At 37.8% G+C, this 27689-nt stretch overlaps 1 protein-coding gene and 1 long non-coding RNA gene across 14 annotated transcripts in view; one reads left to right on the forward strand and one right to left on the reverse strand.

Moving 5' to 3' along the window:
• The window catches only part of PDE4D (phosphodiesterase 4D), a 1724553-nt gene that overhangs the window by 1056752 nt on the left and 640112 nt on the right, over window positions 1-27689 (reverse strand). The gene's annotated exons all lie outside the window — the stretch shown is intronic.
• LOC143647349 (uncharacterized) lies at window positions 1739-21918 on the forward strand. Its single transcript, XR_013157993.1, has 3 exons — window positions 1739-1798; window positions 8094-8192; window positions 21301-21918. It is a non-coding gene; the product is annotated as an uncharacterized LOC143647349 (long non-coding RNA).

Genomic DNA, 27689 nt, shown 5'->3' on the forward strand with positions numbered 1-27689 from the left:
GTCTACTACACTGCTGAGAAATGAGTGGCAATATGGACGAGAGTAGTTTAAGCATTGAATAGTTAACACGTTTTTAGTGTTTTTTATACTAAAGATCATAATTTCAAACATTTACCATATATTCTCTCCTAGAGAAAACTCTCCCAAGGCCGCAGTCCAAATATCTTATATTTTTCAGTAGATTATAGATTGTTAATGACATTACTTCATGTGTAAAAATCTCAAAACATTTCCCCATGTTCTAAATAACTGAGGCACAATATTAATGTATTTTTCAAAAATATGAAATTGAACTTGTTTTTTATAAGGGAAGACAGCCATGATGATCATTCATATAATACTAACAGTGGTGTTCGAGTATTAAACATAAGGCACAATTTTGAAAACTCAAAAGTTGAAGTTATTGAAAATGTCAACAAAAGAAGATGGGATAGCTTTGTAGCTTTGGGGTCTACATTCGTAGGTGTATGATATTGATTCCTAGAAGGGAAACACTGATTATTAACCATACCACTGATAGTATTTCAAAGAACGAATGCTGAAGTTAGCATGGGCTCACTCAGAATAAGTCATGTTCAACTAACCTCAATCCCTTTCTTGACAGAGTTGTAGCTCAAGGAAGCTATAGGATGTATTGATTTAAATATGATTCTAAAAGCTTTCTACAGCATCCTTGTAAACAAAGTCATAAAATATGATGTGGAGGATAGTATTCTTGGGCGGATTAATTGCTGGTTGCTGGTCAAATAACTATACTCAGACAGTATTGATCAACAGCCTGGGATCAATCTAGAAACATGATTCAAAGGAAATCTGAGATTCTGATTCTATACTTTCATCAATGACCCGGATGAAGATAAGGAAGTCTGGTTTATCAGCTTTGTGGGTAACAGAACAACAAATATTTTAGGACAAAATTATCTTGAAGAATTGAATAGAAGAACCAAGAAAAATAGAAATTCAACATGCATGATTGTAAAGCTCTACATTTAATAAAAAGGCAGATGAAAAATTACAATGTGAAAAGTTTGGCCATAGGAGTTTTATGGAAATAAAGGTTGATCATCAGGTAATATAAATTACAGTGTACTACAACTGTAAAATAGTTAAGCTATCTTGGGTGGCATTCAAGGAGAAGAACATGAATTGCAAAAAATGGCACCTTAACTGTATTCAATGTTTGGTCAGATCATATCTGGAGAATCATGTTTATTTCTTATTTATATTTAATGTTTGAAAACTATGGAGAGTCCAGAGTTCAAAAGCCAAAAGTTGGAAGGATAATAAAAAACTAGGCCCAACTATTGCTTGCTGGTTTCAAACGAATGTGTTGACTGAATGCTTGATGGATGAATGAAAGGGAGAAAGAAGGGGGGAATAGAGAAAGGATGAAGAAATTAAGGATGGTTAGTGCGATATGTTGAAGAAAAACAAAATAAAACATGTTCTTAATCTTAATCCCATTCCTGTGGGTGTGAACCCAATGTAAATAGGATTTCTTGAAGATGTTAATTCTAGTTAAAGTGTGGTCAGATGAATGAGGTTGAGCTTTAATTTGGATTACTGGAGTCCTTTATAAGCAGAATGAAATTCAGAAATAGAGAAAGCCACAAGAAGCTAGAAGCTGGAAGTAAGTGGAATCCAGAAGAAAAAAAGGCAAAGATGTCATGTGAACTGCCACGTGACGGAAAAAACAAGGACTGAAAACCTGCTGGCAGCCACCCCAGAACACCACAGCCTTCAGGAAGAAAATACTGCCTTGCTGAATTCTCAGTTTCCAACTTCCAGCTTCAAAACCGTGAATGAATAAATTCCCATCATTTAAGCCAATCTATTTTATTTTATTTTATTTTATTTTTTGGGTATTTGTGACTGCAGCCAAGAAACTAAGATAGCTTGAAGGAGAAGATTACAGGAACAAGAATTATAGCTGCTCTTTTTCGTAACTGAGGCACTTAGAGGGAAGACGGAGTAGAGAGACCTGCTGTTCTTCCAGAGAGAAGAACTAGGACCAATTGCTAGACATTACCAAGAGGCAGATGAAGGGGACTTAAAGAAAGACCACATAATAATGAGTATATTCTAACAGTGGGCCAAGCTGCATTGTGAAATAGTCAATCATTAGAAATATTCACTGAGGGTGAAAGAGCTTTTGGAATAGGAATACAAGAGCCCAGACTGTAAGGAGGCAAGAGGAAAAGCTATGGACACTGCCTTCAAAGAAATGACCATCAAATTGGAAGGCAGACGTGCAACCATGTACAAAACGTACAGGCGAGGGAGCAGGTAATAAGAAACCTCCTCTCCATTCTCTGCCTGTAACACATTTTTCCTCTACATTCCTAACTTCTCTATTTTCTTTCTCTCTTTGATCTCTTAAAGCATCTTTTCAGACCCTTGTTCTAGTTTGCTAGCTGCCGGAATGCAACACACCAGGGATGGATTGGCTTTTAATAAAATGGGATTAATTTTGTTAGTTCTTCAGAGGAAAGGCAGCTAACTTTCCACTGAGGTTCTTTCTTACGTGGGAAGGCACAGCATGGTCTCTGCTGGCCTTCTCTCCAGGTTTCTGGTTTCCAACAACGTTCCCTGGGGTGACTTCTTTCTGCATCTCCAAAGGCCTGGGTTGAGTTGCCAGTGCTGAGATGAGGAATGCCGAGCTGCTTGGGCTGTGCTATGTTGTGCTCACTCATTTAAGCACCAGCCAATTAAGTCAAACATCATTCATTGCAGCAGACACACCTCCTAGCCGACTGCAGATGTAATTAGCAACAGATGAGGTTCACATACCATTGGCTCATGTCCGCAGCAACAAAACTAGGTGCCTTCACCGGGCCAAGTTGACAACTGAATCTAACTACCACAACCCATTTCAACTGTTCCTTCAAAGGCAAAGCGTGGGATAACTGCCTGGGCATCCCTTATCTTCCCTTTTCTCTGCTCCCAAGCCAGGTAAGAGGAACTAGCTCATATAATGTGAACATGGTAATATTATCCTGCTCAATGAAATTCTTAAACTAGAATGTCAATCAGCAAAAGGCTAAGCAAATTGCAGTGTAGTATGAAATTGCTAGTATGATTAGACTTGTATATACCAAAGAAAAGATAAAGAATCATACTTTAAGAAGGCACAAATGAATGAGAACATCAACAAAGCATATTGCCCATGTTTTTAATAAGAAATCTTGGAACTTTTTTTTCCTTCTTTATGACAGCCTGACTTGGTTTGATTTGAGTGCTGCTTCCTGAATTCAGGTGCAGGTGCTAATTGATATCAAGGCAGGTATATTTGGAGAGGTAGATAAAGGCAGAACATATGGAAACAGAAATGTCACAAAACAAAAATTCATTTTGATGATATGCATAGTTGAAACATTTCAAAGCAAGTCACTGGATAGGAATGCTCTACATCTTTCATGATGAAATACAGCCACAAAGATGAAATATTTATTGCTAAGCAATGCTATAGTCTAGTTGTTCATACTGCTTGAATATTTATGAACTTTACAGTTGGCATGTGGAATTCTATAAACTGCCTTGATTAATGAATTTAATTGTAAACATCACAAGCTGATTTCTCAAATTGTATTTCACTTTGTTTATGTGCTTGGTATAAAAATAAATTTTCAGACTGAGTAATGCTCAGTGGATTTGAATCAGGTGGCAAAAAAGCCATGACGCTGGCATGATTTGAGCCCTGGTTAAGGGAATATGGCTACAAAATGAGTCTGGACTTGGACCACAGCAAATGTGTGGAATCCTCAGGGCTGGATTTCCTGAGCTTCTCTAGGTCCTGAGCTGGCCCAGAAGTTCACTCAGGGGACTTAGTAAATAAACACTAAGGCCAGATATTAAAATTAATAGACAGATATGAAATCCTCCTCTAAGAACCATTCTTCGGATGCACAAGGATTTGATGGAAAGGGAGGTTCACAAGTTTTGAGTTTTGAAATGATAGGAAGGGATAAAGGAAGCAAACAGCAGTCTATTGGTTACTTTCTCCACCCTCCTCTATTTTGTTGGGCCACCTCTATTTTGTCTTGCAAAAGGATGAAACAGAAAAAGTAAGGAGTTGATACTGGGCCTAACTGGGCAATGATGCTCCTGTTCTACTACTGGAGCTATCTTTTATCTTTTTCTGTCTCTTTATCTTTCCTTATAACTTTTGAAAGCCCCAAATGCTCCATTCTTTCTATATCAGATCAAATACTCCTACTCATTTTTTCCAGGCACCATCTTCAAATGGGAGCAGGGAGAAGTCAGTTAATTTGTGGACATTAACATTTTAGTTACAGTAAAACAACCTTAAATAGTTCCTTTTCTGGGTCATGAAATTATAGATGAGTTTAAAGATCACCATTTATAATTTTGATTTATTACAATCTGAAAATGCATTAATTTTTCTTGTGCTCACCTGAACATTAATCTCTTTAAAAAACTCTTACCATATCTTATTCCTATCAGCTAAGCTTATTATAGCCTAGAAAAGCATAATATTATAGACATCTTACTGCAGCTTCTCTTTCCTCAGATAATTTATAAAATTAGTTTTAGCAATCCCTGAGGAACTCTCTATTCTTTTATATCTAGAGAAATACCCATTTATACTTAACTTCCATTTCATTTTTTTTAACTAGGCAAATTCCTTTGCATGTGAAAACACACTATCTTTGCACCCAACTCCATCTTGATTCTATTTTTTAAGATAGTCCTTGGTACAGAACTTTTAAAAAGTTGAAAGTGATTGTATCTACAAGTTTTTCTTTACTCAAAATTGGTTTGCTTCTCATTCTCTAAAATCCAAAAAAAAAAAAACTAGACATTATGTGCTCTTGTTATTTCCCCCAAATGTTATTTTAATAGTATGAAAATATGAACAGATTTAAGCAAGTATATGGGCACTTGTAGTTATGTGGCAATGTTTTCTTCAATGACCTGCTGCCTATACCCATATATTTCCATCATCTTGTGAGATGATTTCTCTAATATTGTATTTTGATGAACTATTAGTGGACCTGAATCTAGCATTAATTACCCCACAAGCCAAACCAGACTTGCAGAAGTGGCCACCCTAGGATTGAGCAACTCTTTCCTGGGAAAATGCTTCTTGCCAAAGTCAATGAATAGGGCAGCTGTAGCGACCTCTGCACGCAAGTCAGAAAGTAAGTTTGAGTGATGCAGATATTGCTGGAGAAATGTTGGCTTCATGCAAATGAGGTCTTCATGCTTAGCACATCATCAGTCAGAGTACAGCCAGCCTTAGTCCAAAGGAGCCAATCTCCTACTGGAGTTTGAGCTCTTCTGGTGGTGTCTGTTGTGGGGAAAGGGGAGAAAAACAAAAACAGGCAGAGAAGGTCTATAATGGCTCAAGGAGAGGATGGTGTCCGGCAGAGCATTCAGAGAGAGAAGCAGGGATTTTATTGAGTGTCAATGAAAGAAATGATAGTTCTGAACAATGATTGGCAGCTGTATGGTTAAACAAACTTTCATTTAAAGTGGTAAATTTAAATACGTATATACAGGATCAAAGTGATTGCAATAATAAATGTGAGGATTTCCAGTATATCAGGGATTCTTAATATTGTTCTTCCTTTTTTAAGACTTTCAGAGGAAAAGAAAAATTGCAGTGAGATGGAATGTTTCATATTCATTTCGCCATGCACAAATTAGGCATTCTTATGGAAATATGAATTTTAATCACTGAAATACTTTTCAAGAACAGAGAATTATGCAAAACATTTTGCCTATCAACATACTTGTGCAAGGAAAACTTTGTACATTTCAAAGTTTAAATTGTGCTTATGACCTTTCCTTCATAAGTTTCTAAAAATTAATGTTTATTTAGCCTTATTTAGTTTTGCAAAAAGTATAAAATAAAAAAGTTAGAGATTTCTGTATGTTGTTAACTTCGTTTACATGCTTTTCTGATCTTGCCGCACATTTTAAATCGTAGCAAATATGAAAAGCTATTTTACTTTTTGAGACTGTCCAAATTCAGGTAATTTAAGGATTAAAAGCATAGCCATTATGACTTCTCAAGGCAATATAAATAGAAGAAAACAGGATTTTTAAAGTCAAAGCTGTCTCCTATCAAAATGCAGTTCAACTGAACAGATAATTAATTTATTGAGCACCTACTATACAAATAAAGAAATAAACATGCTGTGGTCACTTTCCACCTAGCAAGGCAGAGGGAACTATTAGGAATAATAGTGGGAGCTAACATTTACTGACAATGTACTCAGTAAAGGCACTGTTTAATAGCTCCATATGCATCATTACATTTAACCCTAACAACAAATTATGAAGTAACTACTCTTTATATGCCCACTTTAGAGATGAAAAAACTGAGGCAGTGTAGAGTTAAGTAACCTGCCCAAAGTCGAATAGTTTCTGAGAGGCAATTCAACTTTTGAGCTTGCACTTTAAACCACTACACTATACAAAGCCCTCCTTGCCATCACCAGTAGCCAAATACTGTGATAAGTGTTCTCATTTTTATGCTCTAGGAACATAGAGGAGGAAATGGTGGTTTATGCCCACTTGGGAGAATCTGGGAAGGTTAAAGGTAAGAAGTTTCTACACTAGACTTTGAAAGACAGGAAGAAGTTTCATCCATGGAAGGAAGAGTATTTTAGCTGGAAAGATTAGCCAACAGAATTGGGAAACCCCTAGCCAACATTCCCCCCAGGAAGGTTCTGGGTAATTTCAGGACACAGTGGAGATTTCTACATCCCTTTTTCCACTACTTATCTCTCATTCCAAGAAAGTGGCTAACCCCTCTAGAAACTACGGGACTTCTTCCTTTGGAGGACAGCTTTGGGTTCTGGAGCCCAGCCCAAATTTTAGGAGACTTGGCAGCTTGGAGGTAGGTATCAGGTTCTGGGAACCAGTTGCTCTTAAACAGGAATCAGAAAATTTGTAGGTGGAACATCTCGAAATGTGCACACAATGTCTCAAATTCAAGTGATTTCCTCACATCTAAAGTCCTGACCCTGTTCAGACTAATTCAGTGGTTTTGAGTGCTATCAGTAAGGCAGAGGAAAACATTACAATCTGAGAAGACACTTCCATAATTACCGATATGTCTCTAAACTAATGTGTCATTTACTTTTAACACTCAAAGTTTGAAAGTCGTGACTTCCTATCTCTTCCATTAAGGGTAGAAGAGAACACTGTGGAACTGTCTCCAGGGTAAACATCATGCTGCAGATAAAGGAAAATCATACTTTCAAATAGCTTTTGGGATTCAGCAATAAAATAACCATTGCATCCAATTCAAAATTTCATAAACCTCCTCGGAATAATCTTTTGCATTCAGCAAAGGTTTTACATTTACACTGAGAGTAGGGCTCCTACTGGGTGCCAGCACCCTTACTAAATGCTTTTATAGAAATGATCTAAAACCACACATTTATATGAGGTAAACATTATACTCATTTTGTAAGTCAGGAAACAGAGGATTCCCACGGAAAACAACTTACTCAAAGTCATATAACTTATATATAGTGGAGTAATCTGAACTGTTTGTTTTTTCCACACTGCTATGGATAAAATGTTTGGAGCTATATTCCCTAAATACACTTTCAACCTAGGTGGAAAAAAATGATTCATGTTTAAAAATAAGCAGATAATAATCATGCTTGTCTCATACTGTTGTGGTTATGAAAATTCGTTGTACTATGAGCTGGCTGACTTAAGGCAACTTCTGGATTGCAGAGTTCCTTTGAGGGACAGAACTGCTATGATGCTTAGGAAAACACTCAAAATACTATTCGATTATGGAAAGTGAGCCTTTTTACGTATAATCTAGACAGGCAAGATGACCACAGAAAATGTAAAATATTATGCCTAAAGAAGTAAACAGTATTGAACTCTGGCATTTTGTGAGGGTTACGACTCTGGTAGAAGAAATCGTAGAAGAGTCTACTTGGTCAGGAAGAAATTCCCTGTGTGGGGGGTATCTAAAAAGCATCTGAGAAACCTGATTCAATTCCAGTTGGTTCCTGCTTGTGCTGTAATTAGCTTCTGTTACCACGAAACTTTCAGTAAAACCTGTAACTGACAATACCTTCTGTTGGTATGCTTTGAAGAGCAATGGAAAAGGGGCTGGAATCCTGCAGTTCCAGAGAGTGGCCAGCAGGGAGAAAGCCGAGTCCCAAGGCCAAGTTAAAGCAGCTGGCAGAAGGCAGGTAAGTGTGAGAAGAGGATTGCAGAGAGAATTTTCCCAGAAAAGATATGCAGCAGTTCTCCCTTTCAACAAATGTTGCAGAGAAAAGTAACCCTTGAAAGGGAGGAGAGAGGTATCAGATCTCCCCATTCCAAGGGATGGAGGTTTGAGCCAATTTTCTTCGGATGTTAAAGAAACCAGAGACCCCAGAAAGCTGGAGAACTTGGGGACAGCTGGATTGCAGACACTTTGATCTACAATATGGAGCACGGCGTGAGGTACCATCTACATAGCACAGAATTTGCATTATAGCAGTGCAGAGGAGGAAGGAATCACTTTCATATAGGGGAATAGAAAATATACCACAAAGGACGTGACATTTAATGTAGTCCTCGATAGACATGCAGTATCTTTATGAGCAAAGATGAATGGAAGGACTTTGCATTCACTGCAAAAAAAGTACATATATACAAAGGCTGCTAATATCAATGCATGCTCTAAAAATGGAGCAGGATTCAGAACTAGCTTAACTCAGCCACATATTTAAAAGCAATGAAATATCTGGGTAGAAAAGAAGGTTGAAGTTAGAGGACGGTTTTCTGTGCCAGAAGTAGTGGTTAGGGATTTATTCTACAGGAAACAGAGTTATTGAAAGTGTTGAGAAAGGGAGTAAACTTAGCTGGTGGGTGTTGGCAGAAGGACTGCAGTCTGAACATAAGCAGTATGAGGAGCTTGGGTTTCAGCATGTTGAGTTTAAAGGGCTGGCATGCCATAAATATCCAATCCATTGGGCACGCAAGACTAAAACTTAGAGAGGCTTTCAGGAAAAAAGATATTGATCAAGGAGTGATTCCAAAGGGCTAAAGCAATGATTGAATCTGTGGCAGAGGATGGGAGTTCCCAAGGAGAGATTAAGAAAGACGAAAGGATGACAGCTTATCAGACTCAGGTATGATTTAGAAACTTGAGACCATATGGGTCAGGAAACAAGAGGAGCTTTTCAGCAAAGATGAAGTGATTTAATGTGTTATGGAGGATGAAACCCGTCCGCCCCCTACTTTCAAGGAGCAATACTTTCCCATTTGATGGAAATGAGATGGAAAATAAAGCCATTGTAAATGATTTCATAACACACAACATAAGGAGAAATGAGGCATTTAAGTTTAAAATGTGTCCGATTCAAATCTTCCTAAGTTAGCGTTTGATCTTTTTCCCATTCGTATTAAAAAAAAAACCTTTCGTCCAGAATGCATTTGAGTGGATATGAAAATGGACACAAATAAAACAAATACTAGTAAAGAATCTCAAAAGTCACATTGCTAAAATCATCCACATCCTTGTTACTCAAAAGACTGATCTGAAGACCAGCAGCCTTGGCATCACCTGGGAACTTGTTGGAAATACAGAATTCCAGGCTCATCAGAGACTTACTAAATCAGAACCTGCATTTTTTTTTTTTTTTTTTCTTTTTGCATGGGCAGGCACTGGGAATCAAACCCAGGCCTCTGGCATGGCCCTCGAGAACTCTGCCTGCTGAGCCACTGTGGCCCGCCCCAGAACTTGCATTTTGAACAGGCTGATTCATTCATTAAAGTTTGAGAAGGACTGAGATACAAAGTATTGTTCTATCTGTAAGTTAGCTTAAGGACATATGTGACCGCTGATATTTTCAACAATATCTATAAATCTATAAATATATTCCTGACTTCACACTAAAAGCTAATACCCAGGCATGTTTTAGCCCCCAGAGTTTCAGTTTCAAGGTCTATCACTCAATAGTAATGGGAAAGCCACTTCTTTCTAGTCTTCAGTTTCATTGCAAAAGCAGTAGGCACATCCAGTCTTATGATTCTGTTATTTTAAATAAACAACTTTAAGGGGCAGGGCCTCATTTTTAGAATTTTGCACGTAACACTGACATCATGATGGTGAAAGGGACATTAAGGGCATATATTAAACAAAAGCAAAATATTTAACATATAGAACATGTAATGATAAAACAAAGACAAGGATGACTTGGGGAGGAAGTATTTAGAAACCAAAATTTGAGGAGACGTTGCTATTACTTGCTGCTCTAAGCAGTTCAAGGTTTTCTGACAAGGGCAGTTTCTTACTTAAATAATACAAAACAGGAAAACCTCTCATGATGACAGTAAATAGCATATATGGAGCGCTTACTATGTCAGATGTATTCACACGCATGATGCTTCTGAATCCCACGACATTCCTAAGAGGCAGCCAGTACTGTTATTATCCTTATTTACAGATAGAAGTACTGAGGCTTAGAGAAGTTATAACTTGCACAAGGCCAAACATCTTAGATGAGGCAGAGCTGGAAATTCAATCCAACAGTCTCTTTTAAAGCAGAGTTCTGTATCAACCAGTCCCATCCTCCTATCCCATATTACTGACACCCCTTTCCAACATGAAAAAGTTATAATTGGTATAGCCCAAATACCCCTAAAGATTGGAAGAAAGCTCAAAGGTAAAAGAGGTGTTATAACAGAAAATATAGGATTTAACAAATGAGTATGACTGCCGAATCATTATATTGGTATTTCTTTTAGTCTCCACTGACTTGGAGCAGCTGGAAGGAAAAACCTAAAATTATGGAACTGTAACCTTGCCAAACTCTGATATCGGTTCTATAATTACTTGTTACAATGTACTTTGAAATGTATCCTGTTTTTGTAGCTGTGTTATTTTTCACAATTAAAAACATGTTTAAAAAGTAGAGTTCTTAAGTACAATGTTATTAAGTGAGGGCTTACTAGCAAGGCTGACTGATCATTTAGAGTAGAGGGGCTTCACCTATAGTTCAGGCTTCAATCCTGTTAGTCCAAAAGATGAGGTAGAGAGGAAGCATATCTGAAGCATAATGGAAATGCAGTGTGAGTGAGAAAACAACTTTTTTTGTTTTAAGCCACTGAAATTATGAGCGTGTTTGTCTGTGTATGTGAGGTTATTTTTTTGGGGGGGGAGGGTATTATAGCAGTAGAACCTAGTTTATCCTAATTACAGTATTGTTAGGTAAAATATGTTGTCAAGGGTCTTCATTCATTCCACATTCAACAGATATTTATCACAGCACCTACGATGAGCCAGTCCCTAGCCGAGGTGCTGATGCATACATGATGGCAGGCAGAACAGATAAAGCCCCTGCCATTATGATGATTATAATCCACCGAAGGAGATAGAGCAACTGATTACATGAATAAATATAAAGTTTGTACCGAAATTAGTGCCATGCATAAAAGTACATCTGACCTAGTTAGGAGGGCTGGGTGGGGGTGAGCTGTGCAGAAAATCACTTTGGAGAAAGTGATTTTATTGTAGACTCATAACTAGGGAAAGCTAAGTAGTCTAGCAGGCAATGGGGAGCAGAGCATTTCAGGCAGAGGGTGCAGCAGGCGTGTGTGTTCTTAGGTAGTGGGGAGCAGGATATTATGAAGCAAGGGAGGAAACCCAGTGAGGTGAGGCCAGGCCATGCAGGACCTTTAGACCAAGTTAAGGATTGTGGGCTTTAAGCTCAGAGTAAATGGAAAGGAAATGGAAAAATTTAAAGAGGGAGGGTGCACCGTGTTGTTGCAATTTCACGGTGATGTGGGCAAGTTCCTCCCAAGGTTAGGCTCAGATGTTGAAATGCAAGACATTCGTTCTTTGGTGTGGTCAAAGAAAGATTTAAAACTCAAACAGTGGAGAGTTCCTAGATTGAGGGGGGGGCGGGGGGGGGGAGGTGTCAGGAGGTCCAGATCTGAAAGAAAGAGTAGCAAGATGAGCAGGGGTTTTATAAAGAAGTTTCTCGGATACACCTGCCTGGCATGAAACTTGAAAGAGACACAGAGAGGGAGGATATGCTTGTGAGGTGGGGGTGATGGGACTGAACTTTATCACGGAGCTCCAGCAGGTGACAGAAACAGGCAGAAAATGAGGCTTAGAAACCGATAGCACTAAATCAAATGTCACTGCAGGCACAGGGTTTCTCTTCTATGCCTTCTATAGAGGGGGGGCAGCACACAGCACAATTAGATTTGAATTTGAAAGGATTCCTCTCTGGCTATAGTGTAGAGATTGGATTGGAGGGAAGCCAGATTTGATGCTTGGGCACCATTTAGGAGGCTTTTGCAGAGGTCCAGGGGAGTGATAATGACAGATGAGACGAGTACTGGTGGTGACAGAGAGGAGGAGGCTGCACATGAGATGTATTTACAACAGCATCCTTTTGAATGTGATAGGGTGACAAAAAGGGAAAGAGTAAAGATTTCTTTCAGAGTTTTGTTTTTTATAACTAGATTTTTGATGGTATCATCCACTGAAATTGGGAACACTAATGGATAGAGGGAGTAATTTTTTGGATATATTTATGGGAGGTACCTTTGAGACATAGGAATAGAGATTTCACATAGTGGGTGCTTGATAAGTCTGAAGTTCAGGAGGAAGGCCAGAGTTGAAGATAAAATGTGTGAGTCTATAGACATGGTAGGGAATTTAATCCGGGTGTGGAGAAACCAACTAGAAAGAAGGTAGGTGGGCCTATGACTTGAGGGACTCCAACATGTAGAGAATGTGACAGCTTGTTTGCAAAATGGTTGCCTTAATGCCCTTGCCTGGCTCTTTGCCTTGGGTATTCCTCTCCCATACTGACTCTGGGTCTTAGCCAAGTGATTGCTAGCAAATATGATGTAGACAGAAGCTTGAAAAGTGCTTACTCTTTGGGGTTTGCCCTCTCTTATTGCTGGGTATCCCTCTTCTGGAGGATGGAGAGTCAGGCCACAGCTGTCCCAGGTATCCCAGACTTCAGAGATCAAGCCAAGAGAAACAGATGTCAGAAAAGCCAGAAGAAGAGAATATTTCAAGGTGGGGATATTAGAAACATTGAATTCTGCTGAAAGGTCAAATAAGAGAAGGATTCAAAATGTTCGTTGCATTTAAAAGCATTGAAGTTATTTTTCATCTAAATAAGAACCATGTTCTAAGTGAAATGGGGACAAGAGAGAGGAGAATAGATTCAGGAGTGATAGGGAAGTGAGGAAATAGAGATGGGGGAATCGGCAAAACTGTGGAGAAGTATGGCTTTGGAGGGGAAAAGAGAAATGGGGCAGTAACCTGTGGTTGAGAGCTGTGATTCTCAACCAGGATGATTTTTGCCACCCCCAGCCCCCCCGAGGGGACATTTGGCTGATCTGGAGACATTTCTCCAGTGAGAGAAAGCAAAGTGGGAGGGCTGCTCTCATAGGTACAGGCCAAGGATGCTGCTTAACATCCTACAGTGCACAGAATAACCCCCAGGACAAAGGATTATCCAGCCCCAAACCTCAAGAGAGATCTTAGCCCATAGGAAAAAGTGAATGGACGGGGTAAGGGTATTTGTTTCGTTTGTTTTTTTAAAGATAAGATGTTTGAGTATGTTTTGGTTCTCACGGGAAGGATCTAGTAGAGAGGAAGAGATTGGGGACAGAATAGAAACGTATAAGGTTTCTGTGGCTAGATATTATTATTATCCTTTTTGACAGATGGGGTAACTAAGACTCAGAGTGAGTAGGTGATTTGTCCTAGGAGCTGCAACCAGTGAGTGGTAGAGCCAAGATTCAAACCCTGGTCAACGTGGCTCTAGAACAAGTATCCACAGCAACTCTTAACTCTGCTACATGGCCAACAAAAACACCAACTGCAGCAAGAGAATCCCAACAAGCTAACATCACAGATATCTCCTTTTCCCCTTCTGAAAGCTCTACTCTCACCCTTGAACCATACTATTTTTATTGAACCATGTGCATGGCTTACTGTTGACGCTGACTATATTATTTAGGGAAGAGGAACCTTATCTATAGTTTGGGCTTCAATCCTCTTAGTCTCATTTGTAGCTATTTTACCTCTGCCATGTGGGAATCATCATTTCTTCTTTGAGACCAATCTGCCTAAGGAACCTGCCTCTGCCTTTCTTTTTCCCTCCTTGGAATGCTTTGCAGTGCCATGGTTGCTCCTCAAGCCCTGTTCTCTTGTCTGAGGGGCACAGCTGGCTCATGTGGGCAGCACAGGAAAATGGATCCACCCAAGTGGAAGATCCTTCCTGGATCTGGTTCTGAACTCTAGCCTCTTCTCAGGAGTTCTATCTGCCCTTTGACCCCAAGGAATAATGTTACAGAATTCTAAGCATTTTCATTTGATAATATCCAAATAGTGGCAATAACAGACGTACAGTTAGAAAAGAGCACTGGAGATGCTTGGCTGTTGTCCCCGGACTGTTATGATGAACCAAGGAAAGTAAGAAAATGAAAGGCAAATGAGGAAATGCAGGCAGGGAGGGATAGTTATCAGAGCCAAATAGCTCATTAATATGCTGATATAACTGTGGAGGAAACTTTTGAAACGTGTACCCAAGGGGCTTCCTAGAATGACCTCACAAGTGTCTAGGGTAGATTGTACCTTCCTGCCACAGAACTGGGCTGGCTTTAGGGGCAACTAAGGAAGTTTTAATGTCATTGAGTGATGTATGGAGATTAGAAAGAGCCTTGTATTAACTTTCTTGTTTTAACAGATTCTATACCTGATCTATCCAAGAGAGTTGAGAAGCTATCCTATTTTTAAATCCCTTTGGAGAGATTTATAAGCCTCCCTCTCCTACTTATTCCAGTTTTTAATACATTTCAGTCTCAGAATTTAGGATTTTGTCTAGGCATATTTCCTGTTTGCTCACATTGTGATTCCCTCTTTACTCAGTAGAGAAGAGGATACCTTTTGGCACCACTTACAACATAACCCTTCATTGAAATATTTGTTTTTCCTTCCACACATCTTTCTTTCTCTTTCCAGTCCATCTTTTCTCCCATTCTTTTGCCTACTCTTTCTCTTTCTCCCTTCATTCTCCTTCACATTTAGTCTTCTTTTTTTTCCCTAGCCTTCTCAGAATTTGAACCCAAATGTATTTGACTTAAAATTCCAGAAACTGAAGCATAAAGGACCACTTTGGTCTACAAGGTTATTATTAAAAATCTGCAACATGATCTATTAAGATGTTATGGTGGAAAACCTTCCGGAACAATTGAATTTCTATTGAGAAAAAATATAAAGTCACTATTACTGCCTTGCCAGGCTTCTCTATTGCTTTTTTCAAAAGTCTATGGAAATAGTCTAGTTTATTTTTCCCAGTTTCCATGTGTTCAGTACTGCATCTGAAGAATAAATGGTCAAAATGGCAATTTGCCACAAACTATGCTACCATTTTGAAAAGAGTGTTTCAGAAGAGAATATAATTTGCTGTTGACTAAAACATTTAGAGTAGGAATAATATTTGAATCAAATGCTTTTCATGAAAAATCGCTAAAAACCTACCAGAAAAATATTGAAAACACTTTGGATCGTAGCCTCGCCTTTTATTACAGAGTTCAAATTACTTGTTGGGATTTGGGCTGTTTCCATAGAGGCTGAGCTTAAATGAAGATCTAAAATCCTTTAATCTTAAGACTATTTCACACGGCATCAGAGACTTGTGTAATAAGTGATTTCCAGGTTTGGGGAAGATTCGTTCTTAGGCTTCTTTATTAAAAATCGCCAATTTTCCTCCCAATCCCACCCCCATTTGAGGGACTGACCCAATGCTGATTTTGTGAGCCTATCTGCTAAAGCGATTTGGGGGGGGGGGGGGGCGGGCAGTGTGTAGCACTAAACATCCTCTGAATGGTCAGCAGAGAGTAGCAGTTAGGCCAGCCTGCAAAATTGTCACTGCAGATTTCAAATCCTAGACCGATGGCCTTGCAAAGTAGCCACCTTTCATTTTCAAGTGAAAATGATAAGGAATAGGTAGCTCAGAAGGTCCTATGAGTGATCTCTCCTGAACGAACTGACTCCTGTTTCAGCTGCCTTCTGCACTGCAGATGGCCAGAGAGTGGGTGGTGCAGCATTCTGGTTAGTAATGATTATTTTGGCTGATGTATCTATGTTTGTCCTGTCTGCCATCCAAAGCTCAGGCAAGCTTTCCCTTCTACTAGCCTCAGGTTACAGATAATGACAGTGGCACAGTTGGTGGGTGAGCAGCTACCACAGACGGTGGCAGAATATAATGAATGAGTTGGCATTGGAACTCTTACCCCACAGCATCCCACATTCGGCAATTACTGCAGCACGTTGGGAATTAGCCTCTTGCCTCTATGAAGCCAGAGGAGTTAGGTGAATTTAGGTGAACAAGAAATAAGAGAACAGCCAAGCATATGTGTGGCAAGAGATCTTTTGCAAGTCAGGGTTTTGTACCAAAAGACTTCGTGAAGTGTCTTACATTTTAAACATGCTATGAATTGAAGAAAGGAAAATGGACTTCCATAACTTATTTAAAGAAAATCATCGAAAGACAGAAGCAATTTACACATAGTTGTAGAATTACTAGCATTTGCTAGTGTATAATGGCTGGCTGATTTTGTCCATTATATCATCAGACTCAGTCACTCACTTGCCCTAAGTCACCTAATATGAAAATTAACTCATGGAAAGCACTTTCTAATTGGCAAATACTACTCGCACACTAATAGTTCTCATCTAAATTAATGGATTACATGATAGCAATCCTAATGGACCCATAATTCATTGCTACATTTTGTAAATTGAGACTCTTTTCAGTTGTGTATTATATCCTGTTATTTATTCTGGCTAAACGGAAAGTTGCTCTTCTTAAAGCTATTTCTAATATAATGACTTTCTTTGTATGCTCTGTCACTCATATCCCTGTTGATATATAACTAAGTACCTTAAAAATTTTTATTAATAAAACCAATCAACATACAATATGAACATTCTTTTTTTCATCACATAGTTGTATATTTATCTTCATGATCATTTCTTAGAACATTTGCATCAATTCAGAAAAGGAAATAGAAAGAAAACAAAAAATTCATACATACCATACCCCTTACCCCTCCCTTTCATTGATCACTAGCATTTCAATCTACCAAATTTATTTCAACATTTGTTCCCCTTATTATTTATTTATTTTTAATCCATATGGTTTACTCACCTGTGCATAAGGTAGATACAAGCAGCATCAGACACAAGGTTTCCACAATCACAGTCACACTGCAAAAGCTTTATCATTATATAGTCTTCAAAAAACATGGCTACTGGAACACAGCTCTACATTTTCAGGTGGTTCCCTCCAGCCTTTCTGTTGCACCTTAACTAAAAAGGTGATATCTATTTAATGCATAAGAATAACCTACAGGATAACCTCTCGACTCTATTTGGAATCTCTCAGCCATTGACACTTTACTTTGTCTCATTTCTCTCTTCCCTCTCTCAGTCGAGAAGGTTTTCTCAGTCCCTTGGTGCTGAGTCCCAGCTCATTCTCAGATTTCTGTCCCACGTTGCCAGGAAGGTCCACACCCCTGGGAGTTATGTCCCACATAGAGAGGGGGAGGGCAATGAGTTTGCTTGTCATCTTGGCTGAGAGAGAGGGACCACATCTGAGCAACAAAAGATGCTCTCTTGGGGGTGACTCTTAGGCCTAATTTTAAGTAGGCTTAGACTATCCTTTGCAGGGTTAAGTTTCATATGAACAAACACCAAGATTGGAGGCTCAGCCTATTGCTTTGGTTGTCCCCATTGCTTGTGAGAATATCAAGAATTCTCCACTTGGGGAAGTTGAATTTTCCCCCTTTCTCACCATTTCCCCAAGGGGACTTGGCAAATACTTTTTTATTCACTGTTCAAATCCTTCTGGGATTTATCAAGGCATCACTCTGGACAAACCTACAAAATCTCATGCCCTACTCAAGGTTCCATGTACTTATAATGTTCAATTAAGCTGTCCACATAAGTTATATTAGGAAATACACTAGTCGAAATATAAATTTTATACCAAATAAACATTTTTTGCTTTAGTCTTGCAAATAAGTTAAAGTTTTAAAATATGAATTACCATCTCTTTTCAACACCCTGCATTATTGACATTCCTTTGTTCTTCCTCATGCAAATCATTTTTAAATTTGTACATTTAGTCACTATCATTATACCCTCTAGGCATTTCTAGATTATACCATCTCAGTCTTTATCGTCTATCTTTCCTTCCGATTTCATTTGTGCCCCAGCCCTCCTCCCTCCGTCATTCTCACATTCAGCTTCACTCAGTGTTCTAACATTATTGTATTACAGTTAGGTAGTATTGTGCTAGCCATACATGAATTTTTACAATCAGTCCCATTGCATAATCAATACAACTGAGTTTTGCCCTAGTTTTCAAACAGAAAAGTTTCAATTCTCAAACAAAATGCCAGGCTCATGATAATGCTTAGTAGATTCTATTAGTGGTTAATGAGATTGAGCTGTAAACCAAAAATTCCTAGAGGAGAGTTACATGCTAGCAAATTTCAAAATTGGGTTGTTATGTTATTAAATTTGGTCATTTTTAAGTCACCTTGAAGTCTCATTTTCTCAAGGGAATATAAATGCAATTCTTCTGGAATTTCCATATGGAGAGCACTTGGCAATCTTTTGAGTCCTTGGAATGCTTGACAAGTTCTTCACTTCTTGCTTAACCTATAGTCCCCTACTGAACTATAACTGAATGGAAGATGAATTCCTGGTTAGACAGCTCAGGATTAGAAAGCTGGGGAGGCTCTGGGGGCTAGATAACAGGCTAAAGGGGTATGAGCCTACAGAAGGATAAATTAGCCCATCTGGTCCTCTAAGTCAGAGTAATCAGCTGCTCACTTGCATAGGTATTAATTTCATCCTGAGTATCAAGACAAAATTAAAACTTGTAAGGCATGCACATTTGCTGGGAACACTGAGAAATTTTTGACATGTGACATGTAAATCCTGACAAAGAAGAACTTCACCTTTCAAAGGCAAAAACAGTAGGCTTCTTTTGCACCTGCTAGTTTGACTCTTAAGTATAGCTCCAAGGGCAATTCTAGGTAGCCCTTGGTATTTATAATACCAAGTAGCCTATTATGCTCTTTAATAGAGGTGTGTAAAATATACTTCAAATATTAGTTTACCAGCTGTTCTAGTTTGCTAGCTGCCGGAATGCAACACACCAGAGACGGATTGGCTTTTAATAAAAGGGGATTTATTTTGTTGGTTCTTCAGAGGACAGGCAGCTAACTTTCCACTGAGGTTCTTTCTTACGTGGAAGGCACAAGATGGTCTCTGCTGGTCTTCTCTCCAGGCCCCTGGGTTCCAACAACTTTCCCTGGGGTGACTTCTTTCTGCATCTCCAAAGGCCTGGGCTGAGCTGCTAATGCTGAGATGAGGAATGTCGAGCTGCTTAGACTGTGCTACATTGCGTTCTCTCATTTAAGCACAAGCCAATTAAGTCAAACATCACTCATTGCAGCAGACACGCCTCCTAGCCAACTGCAGATGTAATTAGCAACAGATGAGATTCATCTACCATTGGCTCATGTCCACAGCAACAGAACTAGGTGCCTTCACCTGGCCAAGTTGACAACTGAATCTAACTACCACACCAACGAATGTAAGTTAATAGTGACACCTGTATTATGAATGGAACTCCTTTATTTAAAATTTGTTGCCCAAAACTACAAATAATCTCCATCCTTGACATATTCTACCACGTTTGCCCTATGAGTACTTGCAATATTCTTGGGATGATATTGTGGCCAGGGTTATGCCTGAATTTACATGACAATAGGCTAAAATATAATGGAATTCTTTTGTGATTGCATACTGCTGTATACAAATTCTGTATGCGGAGAAATCAAAGCATAGATGAATTAAATTATTTTCTTCATATTGTAGAAATCTAGTAGCAAATTGCATGTTCCTCTCTGGGGAGTTACAGAGGGAGAAGCTGGTAATGCATTAGGCTATTGGAATTTTGTGCAGAGGATTGTAATAGCTGGCTTATTCTTATATATTGAACTACTGAAGAAGAAACGAGAAATGTGGGATGAATGAAATAATTTCAAGTCGAATGCTGTGAAGTGAAAAGCTCATTATTAACAAATGAACACTGAGCCCCTACAACAGCACGAGCTCTGCACTAGACCCCATGATCAATGAAGTCACTATCCCATGCTTTTCGTCTCTGAGATGCTTACAATTTACTTGCAGTGGCAAGACACCCATAAATGAAAAGTTAGTAGCATAAGAAAAGTACTTCATTAGTTGACAGTTAATCTAGACAGCTTACTGAAAAGGAAAGCATGCTGGGTTGGGAATAATTATATGGATGAACTACATCAGTAACATAGAGCAAGTCCCCAAATCCCTGGGCCTCAGATTCCTCACCTAGTGATAGTGAATATTTATTGAGTACTCACTAAGTGGGCACCAGGCATTGTCTGAGCATCTTACAAAAGTCTCTCATTTCATCCTCGAAACCATCCTATGAGGTTGAGGATATTATTCTATTTCTGAAAATTAAATAGTAATGATCATGGAATTACAAAAAAAATAAAATAAAATGTGTACCTGCTTTCTTGAAAAGATAATAGTTTACCCAGAGTCAACCTCTGAGTTCAAAATACTTATACCAATGGTTCAAAATACTTATACCAACGGCAGAAATTGGGTATATAGCAGAAGAACAATCTCATCACTATCAGACATCACTAACAGCAAGATTTGTTGAGTGCACACCATATGCCAGGCACAACTCTAAGGTCTTTATAAATATTGTTATTTAATCCTCAAAACAAACCTATAGAAGATTGTATTGTGCTATTTATTTTTTCATGTAGCCTCCACTTTAGTGATGTTGTTAGTAGAGCAGACAAAGAAAAGAAAAACTCAGGAATAATCCATTGGGATTATAAGTAAGGAAATTATTTTTTCTATATATTCAGATAAATGTACATTAACCTTTTACATCCAACACCAGTAAAATTCATGTAAGGGAAATGAGAGTGAAAAGTTTTCTGCCAAACACATTACAATCTAGAATTACAGTACAGTGCAGAACTAACCTATGGTAGTCGACAACATTTTACTTTTTAAAATACGGACAGCTAAAAATCCAAAACGCAAATACCATGTATGTTACCATCACTTCATAAAAGAAAGACCATTTTAAAACAAAAAGGATTTTTTTGTTAAAAGGATACAAGTTCATAATTAATGTAATTGAACCCATTTCGCTTTGAGAAAGATTCACTTGGTTGTCTAATTTCTGATTTCAGAGCCTGACAAAGAAAATGTCATCACGGACTGGCACTATGATGGGGACCACCAAGCATCAGCCACGTCAGCCACATTCATGACTACATTTTTCTGAAAGCAGATGTAACCCAGATTGAGTAGGCTTTGACTTTTCCCCACATCTATCTTGAGGCCATATTCAGCAGCTTATTCCATCTTTTTCAAAAACAAATCCAACTCTGTAACCTATTGGGACATCATGGTTTCTGAAGATTATAAAAATACAGGGAAACAATTTTAGCTGGCATACCACATAGCAAAACTTTATAACTATTCCTTTGAACCATCTTAGTTTTTTCCCTCAAAATCCATCTCTGGTGCCAGGTTCCTCACCTTTCCTTCGAAAGAAAGAAATGCCCCTTTGTAACCATAGGCTATAAAATCCAGCACCTCTCTCTTGCAATCACTCTGGCCCCGAGCTTTAATGTCCCACTCAATAAAACTGTCACCTGGCATTAACTAAGCCTACCTCTACCCCCTGTAGTAGATTGTATTTTTCAAAGAAGAATATATAGATCTTATGTTGTGACTGACATTCCTCCCACAGAAAGAGGGGGCTCTGTGTTTCTTCTCTTTAAATCTTGAAGAAGACTTGTGGCTGATCTGACCTAAAAAGTATGCTTGAAGTGATGCACTGTAGCTTCCAAGGTTTCATGTGCTGTTTTGAAGCTGTTATTTACCCCAGAAAAGGCCATGTTGGCCATGTTCTTTTCATTCATTCCTGTGGGTGTAGACCTGTTGTAGGTGGGAACTTTTGGCTAGGTTATTTCAATTGAGACGTGACCCACCTCATTCAAGGTGAGTCTTGATCTTTTTATTGGAGTCCTTTACAAGAGAATAAAGGACAGAAAGAGCCAAGAGAGCCTAGAGCGAGAAAAGCCCCAGAAATGCTAAGAGGTGACCCATCAGGCTGAGAGAGGAGGCCACTGGAACCAGAAGCTGAAAGCAATGAAACCCTGGAGTAAAGGACCAGCAGATGCTGGCCATGTGCCTTGCTATTTAATAGGGGAACCCCGGATGTCAGCAGCCTTTCTTCGGAGAAGGTATCTTCTTCTCAATGCCTTAATATGGGCATTTTAATGGTCTTAGAACTGTAAATTTGTAAACTAACAAATACCCAAATAATACCTAATGGTAAAGTAATCATGTTAAAACACTGAATGAAGCTGCATCTGAGCTATAGGTTTTTTTTGTTGTTTTTTTTTTTACTATTATTATTACTTTTATTTTTTTTCTCTATATTAACATTCTATATCTTTTTCTGTTGTGTTACTAGTTCTTCTAAACCGATGCAAATGTACTAAGAAATGATGATCATGCATCTATGTGATGATGTTAAGAATTACTGATTGCATATGTAGAATGGTATGACTTCTAAATGTTGGGTTAATTTCTTTTTTTCCGTTAATTAATAAAAAAAAAATACCCATTGTTAAAAGTCAGTATATTTCTGCTATATTGCATTTTGGAAGCTTTAGAAAACTGAAAATACATCCTAAAAAGCATAAAGCTCCCAACAGACTCTTTCTTTTAGGATGCATTCTCTTGGATCTCAGTCATGATCTTTTGAGGAATCTCAAATTAGTCCACAGGCAGAGTACACACAGAGAGTAACTAAATCCCTCACCTGAAGCATCAAACAACAGATATTTGAGGAAAGAGCTTTCAGAGGATTCCAACTCTCAACCTTTCTGGTCTACCAGTTGAGACCTCAGACAATGTAGAATAGAGATGGCTTGTCTCTCCTCTACCCTGTTTGATTTCCTGACCCACAGAAACCATTAGAGATTATAAATTATTATTATTGTTTTAAGCCATATGTTTTGGGGTGTTTTGTTATGCAGAAATAGATAACTGATATACCTCTTTAAGAATGTGCTCCATTAACATTTATTGTTCTTATGTTTCCCTTGGGGCTGGGTAGTTAATGTCTCACTATCTTCTTTGTCCAACTGCATTTCAAAATATTCACCATGTAAGCACTGGTCTCACACAATTATAACTAGGATATTATTTATTTGAGTCATTTATGTAGAAAAATATAAAGACTTTTTTGAAAGTCTTTAAGAAATTTTCTAGAGTTTATATCAGAAATATGAGGTTTGGAATAATGTCCTGGTTATACAGAGAGAAAACACTGCAAGTGCAAATTGTATTTTGCTAACAAATGCATCAAAATAGTTATTTGTTAAATATTTACATTCTTTAAAATTTTTAAGCCATAAAAATGAAGCAGTTAGACTGTCATTTAACATTTAATTTGCATATTTTCATGCAAGAAGGAATAATAACAATTAGAGAAAACTAAATTTCTCACTAACTTTTACTTGATAAAATTGGAAATAAAACTGAACATTATTTTGATTATAAAAGCATCCTTTAATACTTCAGAATATATTCCTCAGTAACCTTGGAAATCTGCATTTATTAACACCATTTCACAGTTCTCAATCTATTCTTGGCAAGATATTGCAATGGCTGGGCAAGCTCAATACTTATCAAATTATTTATATTGCATATGGTAGTATAAGTTATAAGGAATATTGTGAACATTTATAATACATGAAGCATTTCTGTAAATGATAACTAAAAAGGTTGCAATACCACCTTCCATACCTATGCAATTTAAACTATAAATTTTTGAGTAAGGGATGAAATAGTAGCAAGGCTTAGTGAAGGGAAGAGCCACTCAGAAGTCACACCAAATGTGCAGCTCACTAAACACTGATTTCCTTGGAAGATTTTGATTTTCCTTATTTAAAGAAGGAGAGGATTAGCAAGAAATGACGTCTGAGGAATATTGCCGCCATTGGTTTGAGACCCTTCAAACAATTCTTTTAGCCTGTGAAGCCAATCTCCTAGTTTAGCATTAAGGAACTAATATTTTGGCTGTTATCTGAGCAGTGTTCAGCATCAAGAAATGTGTTCAAGTAGGAGATTCAGACCCAAAAGTTGTAGAAAGAGAGCAGGACAGAGTAATAAGACAGAAATTGCTGTTATTATCAGAGATGACAGGTCAAAATAAACGTTAGCTCAGATTGTGGCACTGGCATATGGAATAAAAATTCATTCTTAGTTCCAAAGAACCACTCTACTGGGAAATGTCACTGCGCTGAAGGTCCATTCCTTATCTTTTAAGATTTCACTCTGTCATGCAAGTGAATTCTTTCGTACAGATTCAGAAGTGTCATATATTGTATTCCAAGCCCTTTTCTTCTGATTCTCATCAGAATTTTTTGCAAAGAAAAATCAGTGATGTATAAAATATTTATAGATTTTAGAAAGTTTTCCCAAGTTGGTAATCAGAAAGATGTTCAAAATATTTTGCCTGCATGAGTATTTTATAAAATTTGAAATAATCTAATACAAATATAATGATATGAAAGCAATAAATATTAATCTGCAAAGTAATAAGTATCTGGAAGAATTTTTATGATGCCAAATAACATAGAGTGTCTAATGAAAGTATTATGTGAAAAAGTTTCACATGTAAAAACAAAGTTATAATAGGAGGTGTGAGGGTAGTTCAGTGGTAGAATTCTTGCCTGCCATGCAGGAGACCCAGGTTCAATTCCCGGCCCATGCATTATCCAAGCACATGAAGAAAGCAACAAAAAACAAACAAGCAAACAAAAAAATTCAACAAAATGCTGCAATAATGGATACTCACATGGAAAAAGAATGCAATGCAACCCTGCTATACAGCATACAAAAAAAAGTTATAATATACCTAGATTCTTAAAAAATGTATATAAATAAAAATATATAAATAATACATAAGGATACAAATTACTAATAGTACTTTCTCTTAGTGTTGTAGTAAAATTATTTAAAATTTTCTTTATACTTGTCTATTTTTTCTAACTTCCTATAATGAAATGCCTTATATTTATAAGTAAGAAAAGATTATTTAAAAAATAACTAATTTTTAAGACACCAACAGAAATATTTACACATTTTGCCTAGATTGGCATAGGGTTTGTAATTGCTAAAGTTTTAAACAAAGCAAATATAGAGGAATAAGAAAACATATTAAAGTGATTACAATTATTGCAATTAGATTTTTTCACCTCTAAAATCATCAGTGTAAAATGTTTGATAAATGAAAGCAAGTGTACCTGTTTGTGTATGTATAGACTCTCTATAAGTTTACATAAGGAATTGGTAATAACAGGTGTGCCTCAGGGAAGGGACTGGGACACTAAGAATTTGGGTAAGAAAAAGAATTACACTCATACATATTTTTATTATTTAATTTTTTTATCATGTACATGTAGCATTTTTTAAAAGATTTAAACTATGTATAATAATTGACCCTGGTAAATGTCTAATTCATCTAACTGGTGATCATTTTGACTTTAGCAGGTATTTCCCCCAGGCCACATCTGCCTGGCAATTCAATTGGCATATGCAGCCTGAGTAGCAAACCAGTTTTTCTGTTCAGTGAGGGCCTGCCAAATTGCAGGAACATACTGCCCCATCCAAGTACATTCTTCTGCTCAAAATAGGGAAGGAAATCCCTGGGGATGTCATCCAAATTGGCCTGAATCTGCTCAGGCTTCCAGCTTTCAGGACACTGCAGGAATTACTCATCTCCTCCACACCCAAGCCTGAGGATTCCACCCAAATGAGCTGAGGGTTTTTATTTTCCCCTTCCTGTTTAATATTCTTGTCCTGATCATTTTAACCATGGCAAGAGCCAGTTATGGGGATTACCTTTCTGTAGCTGGCTGGAGGTGGACTATTTGTCCCACAACCCCTCTTTCTATTGCAGCCATCCTTTCCGTCTTTCCAAAAGGGAAAATCCTGGCATTACACAGAGCTACTTCCTTGCTTCACAACCTTCCCTCTAATTCCTAAACCTTTAGACAGTTTTTATTTTATTTTTGTATGGGTGGCATCCTCTTTCAATCAGGTCTCCCTTCTCCAAGAGAAGATTTCCTATTAAGTAATTCAATACATGCTTGTTGCGGAGCTGCTTTTTTTTTTTTTTTTTTTTTAATATTTTTATTGACAAAACAACATACAAACTCAAATATTCTTAAACAAACATTTCATGCATGGTTACAATCAATGGCTCACAATATCTTCACATAGTAGTATATTCATCACCATGATCATTTTTTAGAACATTTGCATCTGCTGCTACTTATTAACAGGAATAATTGAATGCTCTTGCCTTCTGTTCCCTCCCTAAATCCCCCTTATGTTTCAATCATAGGAGGTTGTGCTTCACTTTCTCTCTGACACAGTTATTTGATATTCTTTCTGGAAGAAAGAATTCGAGATCACCTATAAGAACTCTGTATTCTGGCTCCCATGGACACAGATGGAAAAGCAGTTGACCTGATTCTGAAGTGGACAACAGTACGAGAACACCTGTTTCAAATCTAGGTGAGAGAGTCGGGTCTCATACAGCAGGAAACCCTGAATAATAAAGCAAGAGGTCACTGCATCAAAAGAACATTGAATTATGGTGGGAGAAAATAGAGTTCCAGTTAGCCCATGTGACCGCTGTGCCCTTTGTTTAAACTAATCGACAAGCTTTGGGCTTCCGGAGCACTCTGACCCCTGGCAAACTGGGAATGCCCTCTGTCCCTTGCACTTTCTCACAAGACTCTGGTTTCTGGTTCCCTGATTTCATCCACTGGTGTCTATCTGCCCAGCACCAGCTACTTGCCATATCCTGGGATGTGGCTGGAACTGTGGCAGGGGTATCATTTTAGAGTCATGTGTGGTAAAACCTTTCAAAAACATAAGAGCACCCAGATAGCAATAGTGAAAGAACAAGAAATAGTATGGGTAGACATGCATGTGTTTGAGACAGTGGATGACACGAAAGGCGGGGGGTTGGGGATGTAGAGGGGCAAAGCTGGGTTTCTAGTAAGGCCAATAAAGCTTAAGCCTTAGGGCTCTCTTCTTGCACAAGCACCTTTCAAGTTTCTGGGGTGGGGCCCTGGTAATGTGCCCACTAGTCATAAGTAGCTATAAAATTAATGAAAGTAAAATAAACATAATCTAGTATCAAAAAGTGAATTTGAAAACAAACAAAAAAAGTGAATTTGGAAAGCTATTTGGAATATTTCTATTACATTCAATAAGACAAATTTCAATAACTTCAATAAGAGGACTGAGAAAGTACTGATTCTAGGTTTAGACATTTATCAAAAATACTTTTTTTAATTAAAGAACTCAGGAATATAAAAACAATTGAGAGAAAATTTTACAAAGCATTATTCGAATATGTAAAAATGCAATAAGACTGCACGATTAAATCAAGGAAAATTATTCACATATCAAGCAGTGAATTGATTTTTTTTCAGATCATCCCCCAAATGGCAATTTATTAAAAGGAAGAGATAAATTTCAA

The sequence above is a fragment of the Tamandua tetradactyla genome, chromosome 9 (assembly GCF_023851605.1).
Source record: "Tamandua tetradactyla isolate mTamTet1 chromosome 9, mTamTet1.pri, whole genome shotgun sequence".
NCBI classification, from domain to species: Eukaryota; Metazoa; Chordata; class Mammalia; order Pilosa; family Myrmecophagidae; genus Tamandua; species Tamandua tetradactyla.